Here is an 11,414-nt window from a genome sequence, read left to right as displayed (position 1 = left end):
TGAATCGCCCAATCCTTGCTTCATCAATCTTTCAGCTTCAAGAATAACAATAGTAGTCTCATTTAAAGTTAACTTCGTTTTTCCAATCATTAAAGAAATAATCATATTATCATACTTATTTGGTAGAGGAACAAGTAGAAGAATAGCTTTGTCCTCTTGTAATTTTTCATCCAAATTATTCAGCTAGTTGATCAGGCCATTAAAATGATTTAAATGATTTTACATATTAATTTTTTGTTTAATAAAAGTGTATATATTTATAATAAATATCGCATAATATTTATTTTTATATTTAAAACAGTGTATATTTTAAGTATTTAATACATATATCACTGAAAATTTAAAATCATTTGCTATGTAAAATCATTTTGACTTGGGGATAGCTTAATTTAACGAAAAATTAAAAAAAATATCATCAAAAAGTAAATCTAGTCTATTTTTAATATATAACTTTCTATTTCTTAAAATAATAAATAAATATTTTATAATGGTTGGTCAAAAATTAGTCAATTTGACTCCTCGAAAAGTAAAAGGAACATGTAAATTGAGATGGAGAGAGTATTTTAACGGAAGTTAACGGAATTTAACGAAGGGGGTGCGTATCGTTCTTGAAATGTAAAGATAGGTAGTGCGAGTTGAGTTTCTCAAAGTATGGGTACAATATCATTTTTGAACGATAGTTAGAGGGTAAGATATGTAATTACCTCTATATCCTCGCTCCGATTGGATGTTTCTTGGACTCGGCTAGGAGGGCGTTTAACATGGCTGCTGCTGGTGGTTTGTCTGCACAAACATATTAAAGTAGTTTTACTTTTAAAAATAAATTTATAATTGCATAATTTCAACATAAATAAAACACACATAGTTGGTTCATTAGTATTTACATCATTTTGTAATTAAATAAAATAATGTAACTTGTAATTGTTCTAGATAAACTTGTAAATTATCATTCCCATGATTTGTTGTCACACTGATTAGTGAATAATGTGGAGGCTGAAGATATGGGAGCTTTCACCAGATACCCTCTTATCGTTACTGAGGGTGAGACATTGAATTTTTCTCTTTTCTTTTCTTTATATCGGACTTTATGTTAGCACATATCTTCAGTTTTACGAATCAGACAACATGGATTCAAAATTTAAAAAGAAAAACAAACTGTTGAAACATAATATCCAACAAACTAGAAAGCCTGTCGCTATTTAAATTCGGCAAAATTTATGAATTTAGTATGAATGTATGATGTTGAACAAATCTGATAAAGAAATTTATGTCCAGAAAATAGAATGAAAGCAAATATGCAACTATATTCAAAATGTAAAGCCATGTCATTCAAAGATTCAAACGGTAATATTTGTTGTTTTGCAAGCAGCATTTACTTATATCATTGGTTAGCAACATTGACCAGATTATAGTGGGTGTTTGGCAAAGGGACTTCTCGGTTTTTTTGACACAGAAGTTCACTCCGGCTTAAATTGGAGGTGTTTGGCTAAATCTGAGAAGTACTTATATTGAAGCTTAAAAGCCCCAAAAAAAAAGCTAGGAAACCTAGCTTATTTTGGGGTTTTAGCTTCTTCTAACACTTATAATCAATTTACATCCAAACACTTTTAGTAACTTATAAGTCTAAACCAACTTTTCATTTATAATCTACTTCTTTATTTTAATCAATAAGTCACTTCTTTTAAGTTACGCCAAACGGCCCCATAGTCTGTAAATTTGGCATCATGATCATATAAGTGATGGGGATGGAGTAGACTACTTGTTGTGTGGTAACAGTCTGTCCTTGTTTGTTCTGCTCCTCTTTATCAACTTGTTGCAGCTCATTCCACAGCTTCATCTTCGGCCTTATCTTAAGCCTTGACCATTGTGATTCTTGGACCCAAAATATATCCGGAGAATAATATAATATTTTATATTTATCTATGCTGTAAAAAACGAGAATCAAATTTAATCGGGAATCGTTTGCTACATTAACACCTTCTAACCTTAGACTGCGTTTGTAACAAATATAATCATATGCACTGAATTAAGGAAATTATTTGTAATGACTGGTCTTCGTTTACAATAGGTCTGGACATCCATTACAATTTACATGTAGAATTCCCATTGAATATCTTCCCAAGTTCCCCTTCCCGTACGGCGTACCTCATACCTCTGGCAGTGATGCGGAGGGGTAGTTTGAATTGCATTTTAAAATAGAAATTATAATAAAAAGCAAATATGGAATTTCATGTCATTGAACTAGAATTTAGATACGTGAATGCAATGCAAGATTAATTATGCTAGTTAGTTTTGGGTGGGACTGGGACGAATAAAAGAGACGGAGAAAGAGAAATTTAGCCTATACATATCACAAGATTCATTCCTACACGCTAAAGCTATTGAATATCAAGTTATCAACACTCTCGTCTTTACGCAATTTTTATATTTATTTTTGGTAACGGAGGGATAGATCTCGCCTCCTTTCATTTTAGAGTCATATCTTTTGTTTCAAATTATAATTCTAGTTCATCTTGTAGTTGTTCTTTTTTCGTAAACGTTCAATTAAAATATAAATTTCATTTTTCTTTTTAATAATTGTCTTCAGATTTCTAGTCTTAAACTCACATAGAGCGCGAATGACTATTGTTGGGCCAAAGCCCAAGAAGGAAGGTAAGGCTCAGAAGCAACAAGCCCAGCGGAGAGTCACGCGTAGAGCACAAGCACGACGCTATAAAAAGAGAAAGGAGCAGCAGAGTTCAGGTAGGCCTGTCAATAGATCGGGTTCGGATCGGATCGACCTAAATCCATATCCATATTCGTTTATTTTATCGGATTCAGATCGGATCGGGACCGGATTTTTTTTAAGCCGATCCATATCCATATCCATTAGGATCACGGATCTCGGATCGGATATCCGATCCATTTACTATATATATATGAATGCTAGAAAATGAATTTATCATGTAAAAATGAATTTATTTCCATGTTAAATCATATAAAATGAATTTATTATATACAAGATTAAAGAATGCATTAAACAAAATAAGAAAAAATGAAAGGCCAAGTCTAGTTGTCTAATCTTAAAAAACAATATCAAAATGGGAAGATAAATACCTGAAAAAATAAATAAAAAATGTAAACGTCAAAAATAAATAAGAAGACACCGGTGAGTGGTGACTGGCAAGAGACATAAGAGACTTATATTATGGACCAACAAGCTTACACAGAAATCTTTACCACTACATTGCTGCATATTAGCCCCATTGTAAGTGTTTATGTTAATCAGTAGTAACTGGATTAAATATAACTAACTAATTACTCACATTCTGTAAATACTATCGGGAATAAAATATATTATTATATAATATATAATTAATCAATTAATTAATTAATTAATTATTAACCGGATCGGGTTATAAACGGATCGGATCACACTAAATCCATATCCAACCCATTTATTATCGGATTTTTCTTATCGGATCGGATTTTTTTTTGTTAGATCCATATCCGCTAAAATGACCCCGGATCGGATCGGGTCGGATCGGATTTTCGCTCCATTGACAGGCGTAGTTCAGGGTGTGCAATTTAGAATAGAGCTCTCTCCTTGTGTATTAGAAGAGATCTGAGTGAGGATTTAGACCCCCGCTGGATCAACAACTATATATTTTGAAATTTATTATTTATAATATAAATTATATATTTTTTTATTATTTGTTTAGTATTGTTTTTTTTAAAAGCAAAGCGTAATCATCAATATACTTATATAAAGGAGAATCGAGGGGCGTGTTGGTAGTGCCTCTCAGATAGCTCCGTTCTATTTTTTTAATTTTCTGGAATTTTTGGATGAAAAATATCAAAAATAAAAACTACCTTTTTCGTTGCAGATTAATTGATATGGTATATATCTTGATATAAATTAATCTGATTCCGTTTCAGATTAATGGAATATAGTAGCTTACAAGTTTTTTAATCTGATTCGGTTTCAGATTATTTAGTTATGGAAAAGAGTAACACACAAGTCTCTCTGCACCTATAAATACTCTATAGGTTGTAGGTTGTAGGGGTTTGGATCATCTAAACACAACCTTCTCTCTCAATACCACAACCGTACTCTGTTCTATTTTTCTAATTTATTGGAGTTTTTGGATGAACAATATCAAAAATAAAAACTACCTTTTTTGTTGCAGATTAATTGATATGGTATATATCTTGGCATAAATTAATCTGATTCTGTTTCAGATTATTTATGGAATATAGTAGCTTACAAGTTTTTTAATCTGATTCGGTTTCAGATTATTTAATTATGGAAAAGAGTAACACATAAGTCTCTCTGCACCTATAAATACCCCTATAGGTTGTGCGGGTTTTGATCATCTAAACACAACCTTCTCTCTCTCAATACCACAACCGTACTCGCTGGTGGTGCCGTTCGTAACTCGTTTTATCCTAGGGAGCTATCATTCAACACATATGATGAGGGGCAAATACGCTTTATAAACAATTTTTCTTTGCCTATTTATCTTCTCCATCTAATACAATAATGAGTTACACTATGATAAATGTTTTGAATGGCGATAGAGATGATTCATTGACAAGAGTAAGAGTTTGTCGGATGTAGGAGTAGACTGCTATCTCGTGAATTTAAATTGATGTTTTTGCGGACAACTAATCCAAAAAAATTGGAGGGAGGAGCCACTAATATACACATGCATGGATTGGAATTCATATGTCCCGACATGATTAATGTTCGTATAACTAGAACATAATGTTTATCCCTATTAAAATTGGGTATGGTTTCAGATTTGCTTATGTTCTTGCAAGTTTACTATCTGATATATTGGCCAATCAATGTCTATGGCTAAATGTCATCAATCAGTTCTGTTGAAGAGCCGTATGCTTTTTACGTGTAGGGCGTGTAGGGCATGGTGTATATGTCTAAGAAGTAGGGTTTGAAAATCAATGACAATGTTAGTGAAAAACGTGCTTACTTTTAAAAAAAACACAACTAAAATTAAGATTCGTCATGCCTTAAATCGTTAATTATATGTAGAAAATTATTTTCATTTTTTACTCATGAATTATAGTCCAATTTTGTAATTTTATATATTAATATTGTTATTCAATCGAGATGTTTATAATATAAAATTTTATTTTATTCTACAAATATTAATTTTGAAACATTAATATAATTTTTATAGACTGCCACATAACTATTTTATATTACAAATACTAATTTTAAATCATTAATATAATTTTTATAGGCCGCCGCAACACGCGGCTTCTCAACTAGTTATATTAAAATCTCGGAGATTCTTACAACTGAGGCATAGAACAATACATAGCACTAGGGTAGAGCGGATGCGGGTTCGGTGCGGTTTTTGGATAAAACCGCAACTGGAACCGCATGCCCTCGGTTTTGGAAATCGAAAACCGCAACCTCATCCTCGGATTCGGTTTCAGTTCCAAAATCTCGGATTCGGTTTTCATCGGTTCGGTTTCGGTTATAAAACCGCATGGAAAAAAAGAAAGAATTATTATACATGAATAATTAAAACTTAAATAGAAATTATGCATTCATCCAAAGTTCACATAAATATTAATACTGTTATTTTACACCAACTAAGAGAAAGATTGTAGAAGGGGGGGGGTTGAATACAATCTTTTACAAATTAAGAGATTTAAGAAACAATACACTTAATCACAGTAAAACCGGAAACACCAAGTATTTAAAAATACGGGTGGATTGAATGATCCACCCGTGAGATTTTATATAGAAGAATCTGTGGATTGATTACAATTCGCACAGCTGCTGGTTCATCACTCAAACAAGTTCTAACTCTCAGATTTTTCTCTCAAGTAATTTGAACAAGTTCAACTGATGCTTCTAACTTGGTTATATACTCCAAGTTTTACAAAGCTTTTGGCTAGATTACAAAATGCACTCTAATCTAAAAACAATGCTGCACAACTTTGTCTTATGCATGCTTTCTGAGATGTCTTCATCTTTGACCATCATCTTGATTTGATCCAGATTGCACTGCATGAGATAAGTATGTTTCTGCTTCTTCTTTATTTTCCTAATTAGGCTTCCATGTCTATTTTAGTGTAATTCGATCCATGTGATTTGTCAGACTTAAGCTCTAGTCACTTTCAACTGCTCTTTGCTTCATCAGTTGAGAATTCTGGTTACTTTCAACTGCTCTTGACTTCATCAGTTGAATGATGTGCTGGGCTCATCAGTTGAACGAATTACAAACTTCATCAGTTGAATGCTGTTCCAATCTCATCAGTTGAATTCCTTAGCATCATCAGTTGAATACTTTGTCTTCAGTTGAATGCTTGATTTTCATCAGTTGAATTCCTTAGCATCATCAGTTGAATACTTTGTCTTCAGTTGAATGCTTGATTTTCATCAGTTGAAACATCATCCAGTCTTCATCAGTTGAATAGTTACATCTTATCAGTTGAATATCCTTCACTTAGATAAAATTACATGGCACTGGATATTTACAATTAGCCATCCTATTCTACCCATCCGTTGATAATTCCCAAAGATAAGAGATATAACAATTACAACTGAAATTTGATAAAGATTCTAAGTAAGACATGTTACAAAATGTTTATGTTATCATCAAAAATTATTGATTCCTAACAATCTCCCCCAATTTATGACTGGAGAAGATGCAGACATAAATTTTACACTTGATGATAACAAAAACATTAATAAAATAAAATGCAGAATTTAAATACAAGAGTTAGAAAAGTTTACAGATGATTATGCTCCTCTAGACTGAGCAGTTACTTGTTCCTAGAAGATCTTCTTCTTCTGGACTTAAGTTTTTCTTCAAGAATATTAATTTCAGATGCTGTAGAACCATTCTTCATCACTATCTTGTCTGTTGAGCTTGGATTGGAGAGTCTTCAGAGTATTCAAGCTAGCAACTTTGAGTTGATCTTTAGGTCTGAAAAATCTCCTAACACCTTGATTGTCCCTAAATTCCATGATTGGAGTAGGTTCATGGTGAATTTTCTTTCCAGTGTAGGGGATTTTCAGCCTTCTTTGCAGGCTAGCATCTGAGGACCATTCCTTCCTGATCTCAAGGATTCTCTTTAGTACCATTTGCTTTGCAGGTGGTGTAAATCCTCCTGTCCTCTTCATAGATCCATATATTTTTGTTAAAGAGCTGAATCCCTCAGAATTTAGAACTCTGTGAAGAGGCCAGATGACATCACCTTTGTTTTTGTAAGAGAATACCAATCTTTTAGTTAATTTTGAAGTTGCTTCTATTCCTCTTACTTCTTGAAGATCATCCAGCTCCAACTCAGAGATTTCTTCAATGTTAGCAATAATAAGATAGTCATCAGGATTTTCAGGTTCTTTTGGAGGTTTAGGAGGGTTAGCCATCCTCTTAGCCACAGACTTGACTTTCTTCTTTGGCTTGGAAGTTTCTGGAACAAGAAAAGCTGAGATTGGGATATCCTCCAAGTCAATTGGCTCCTCCTTTGGCATAATTGGCTCATCATGGAAATTGACATCTGGATGTACTACTGTGGTATCCTTGATTGGAGAAGAAGGCTTTGAGATAGGCTTTTCTGGCACTTCTTCTCTTCTCTTGGCTGCCTCAGGCATCTTCGTTTTAGATATGACTCTCTTTTTCTTTGGAGAAGATTCAAGAGGCAATCTTTTCTCATTTTGAAGCTCAGCTGCCAATTCCTCTTCTAGCTCAATTGCATACCTTTCATCAACCTCTATTTCTTGGTTTAGAGAGAGTTGAGATTCATACTCACTTCTTTCACATTCTCTGGCCACCTCTTCAGCTTTTGCAAAGGGACAGTGAGGATGGCCAGTTCCAATAAACAACTTTTGGCCTTCTCTGTAGATGATGGCAAAATGAGCTTTTAAAGCCACATCTGCAGAGTCTTTGAAACTTTTGATCTCTTGGCCCAAAAGCTTGTATTCACTTTTGTCAGGCCTGGCTAGTGGAAAATAGATTGAGCTTGAGTCTTTTCCAGGCCTGGAGTAACCACAGTTGTTTGGAAATAGAATGGCCTTGAACTCATTCAAAAATGATGGCTCACCCTTTTCTTTCTTGGAAGAAATAACAATTTCAGGTGTAATTACCCTGAGAATTGTAGTTGTGGTTGGAAAAGAGATTTGAGCTGTGGTGGCTGCAGATGAGGATGTTGAGTTTACAGAAGATTACTTTCCCAACTGAGCCACTCTCTTTGCAATAGAGTCTAATTCTTTCATCCTTTCAATCTTTTGCTTTTCCCTTTCAGTGTGGAAAGGAGGAGGAATTTGGCTGATCAATTCTGCAGGAGTTGGTAATTCTTTCTCCCCTTTTTTGTTAGCAGCAAGTGTAGGGGATGGACTGGGAAGTGAAACACCAGAGGCAAGAAGAAGATGTTGAAGAAGTCCAGTCTGAATTCTTTGATGCTGCAACATCTCTTCCATTCTAGAGTTTAAGATATGGACATTTCCTTCCAGAACTTCCACTTGCTTTTCCAATTGAAGTTGCTTTTGCTCAGATGCAGAAAGTGCTGATTTGACTTTAGCTGGAAGCTTTTCATCAATTTGTTTGGTCAGATCAGTCTTAACAGAGGCAATGAGAGAATTTAGATGCTCTATCTCATGCTGAAAATGGAGAGATTGATATTTGTGAAGCTTGAGGTTGTCCAGAGCCTGACTGGCAATAGTAGCAGAGATGGATGGAGGGGAGGATGAGCTTCCAGATTGTGGTTGAAGAATGGTGGAAACCTGCCTTTGCAGCTCCAAGCTAACAACAGTTGCATTGGCAGACTGCATGGAGAGCCAAGAAGGAAGAGAAGTTGTAAGTTGATCACCAAGAGATTCCTCAAGTGCATCATTGAGGTCTTCATCACTATCATCATATTGAAAATCATCTCCATCATTGGCAGGCAGAGCTGTAAGTGCCTCCTTTGCTCTAAGCATAGAAGATGTAGTGTGAATCAGATTGAGGTGCCTCTCAGCTGCTTGATTATCCAATCTGGCAAAGTCTTGAATAGAAGACATCCCATGAGTAAAAGTCTCAGGGTCTAGTGAAACACCATCCAATATGGATCTGTATTCAGCTTGAAAATCTTGTTCACTAAACCCTTCATTGACACCTGCATTTCTCTCAATTTCTCTCTTTTCTTGCATCAAGGGCTCCCTTTGGCTCACCACACCACTTACCTCTTCCTCACTTACCCTTACTAAAGGGTCACTCTTATCCTCTCCTTTTTCCTGGCTGGAAGAAATAGCCAGACTCTCCACTCCCTCTCCTTTTGCCAGCACACTAGGCTGCCTCTCCACTCCAGAGCTCACTGCACTCAATCCTAGAAGTGTTTGTGCCACCATGTGATCAACTGCTGTAGAAAAAGATAGAGTTGTTGCAACAGCAGCAGTTGTCAACTGATGAGGGACATCAGTTGAAACACAAGTGGAGGAGACACTCAACTGATGAGAGCTGTTAAGCATATCAGTTGAAGAACAAACACTGTTCAACTGATGAAGGAGATCAGTTGAAGATAAGGAAGAAATAGGTTTAGAAGTTGTGATAGTTGAGTCTGTGGTGATTGATTTTAAAGGTAAATCCACAGAACACACTGTCACAGAAGAAGGAATTGGAAGAGAAAGATCTAACAAATCATCAAAATGATGATGATCAATCTCAGAGGGGGACTTCTCCATGAAATCCAAAGATGGAGAATTTACAAGTGTGGTGTGAATTAATTCCACATCCACAGAAGAGGTTGGGGATTGTGTTTGAGTAGTAGAGATGGTAAGATCATAAATATGGGTGATTTGTTGAGATGAAGAAGGGGGCCGTGACTCCACATTTATTGGAGTCACATCAATCTGACTTTGAGAAGTTACAGGCATAAAATCCAGAATGGATGCCTGTGTGTGTGCAGAGTGCTTAAGTTTGTCACTTCTCATCTTCTTTCTCCCATAAGCTTTGATTGGTGAAGAAGTGGTGTCCCTCCCCCTTTTTATCTGTGTCCCTGGTTGGGGACTATTTTCAATAGCAACATCCTTTTGGGAGGATGCTGCTAGGGATGTGCTTAAATCCATATTAACATCTACAGTCTTTTGGGAGACTGCAGAGTGGCTAGGCTGGTCAGCACTCACCTCTCCATCCTTATCCTTAGGGCTTCTTTTATGTTCACCCTTTCCCTCCCCCTCACAACCTCCAATCACACTCCCCTCAGGTTTGTTTTTCTTGGATTTTACAACAGATGCCTTTTGGGAGGCATCTGAGGTTGGTTTAGAAGATTTGGTTTTAGAAGGTTTTGCCACTTGTGTGGACTGTTGATGGGCCTCTTCAACAGCCCTGATGGCAGAAAGCAAAGAAGGTGAGGGTTGAGAAGGAGTAGTAGGAAAGCCATGTACCTCTTTTTCCTTTCCAGCCTCCATGAATTTATATTCATTTTATCAATATTTTTTTAGTTATTGTGCATTAAAAAAATCTGAATATAATAAAAATATAAAATATAAATGATAAGTTAAATGATTGTATACAGTTTAGTTAACATGTTTCACGTGTTTATTGTATTAGACGAAACTTGTAAAACCCTTTTTTATGTTCCTAAATAAAAAAAAAATCAATCATCACATTTTTTTTATAGATATATAATTTTTAATTTTAATTTAAGTTTATTTTTTAAATACCCGAATTAGACCCGAACCCGAACCGAAACCCGAAAAAACCCGACGGATCGGATCTGGATCTTCATTTTCCAGACCCGGACCCGAACCCGAACCGACCCGAAATATAATGGATCGGGTCTGGATCTCAAGAAACCCGACCCGACCCGACCCGTTGCCATCCCTATCCATGATTGACAGGTACACCACCTCCAAGGAGGGGTATAGATTCATCCTGAAGAGGTCTTTAAAGACTCTCTTTTCCTGCACAAAACTGGGAAGCTTGGCTTCCTTGTTAGTGATAACTAGCTTTTCATTAAGATGATTAGCTAGCATCATGAGAAATCTAACATAATAAATATTCCTAGGTCTACCAGTTTTATCACCTAGTTTCTCCCCAATTTCTTGGATCATCAAACCACCAAAGTTGAAATATTCATTAGTCAAGTACATGTAAAGCATTTGTAAAATCTGGGAAGTAAGAGCATTAAAGTTACTAATTTTACCAGAGAATGCCTTAATAAATGCATCACACAAGTAACTCCATTCTCTCCTAAGACCTCTTCTTTCTATTTTACCTAAGGCATCAGTTGGCAAAACATAATTCATGGCATAAAGTAAATTAACCAACTGAACATCACTAGGCAAAGATAAGACAGTGTCTTCAGGAATCTTAAAACATGCTTTCATAACATCAGCATTAACAGAATGAATTTCATTATTAATAGAGAAGGTTAGAGTTTCATTCTCACTATTAAACTCTGCAGAGGTCCACATCTCC

This window comes from Daucus carota, chromosome 2, assembly GCF_001625215.2.
Source record: "Daucus carota subsp. sativus chromosome 2, DH1 v3.0, whole genome shotgun sequence".
Lineage (NCBI taxonomy): Eukaryota > Viridiplantae > Streptophyta > Magnoliopsida > Apiales > Apiaceae > Daucus > Daucus carota.
The sequence above is the reverse complement of the archived record's forward strand: the minus strand, read 5'-3'. Positions refer to the sequence as shown.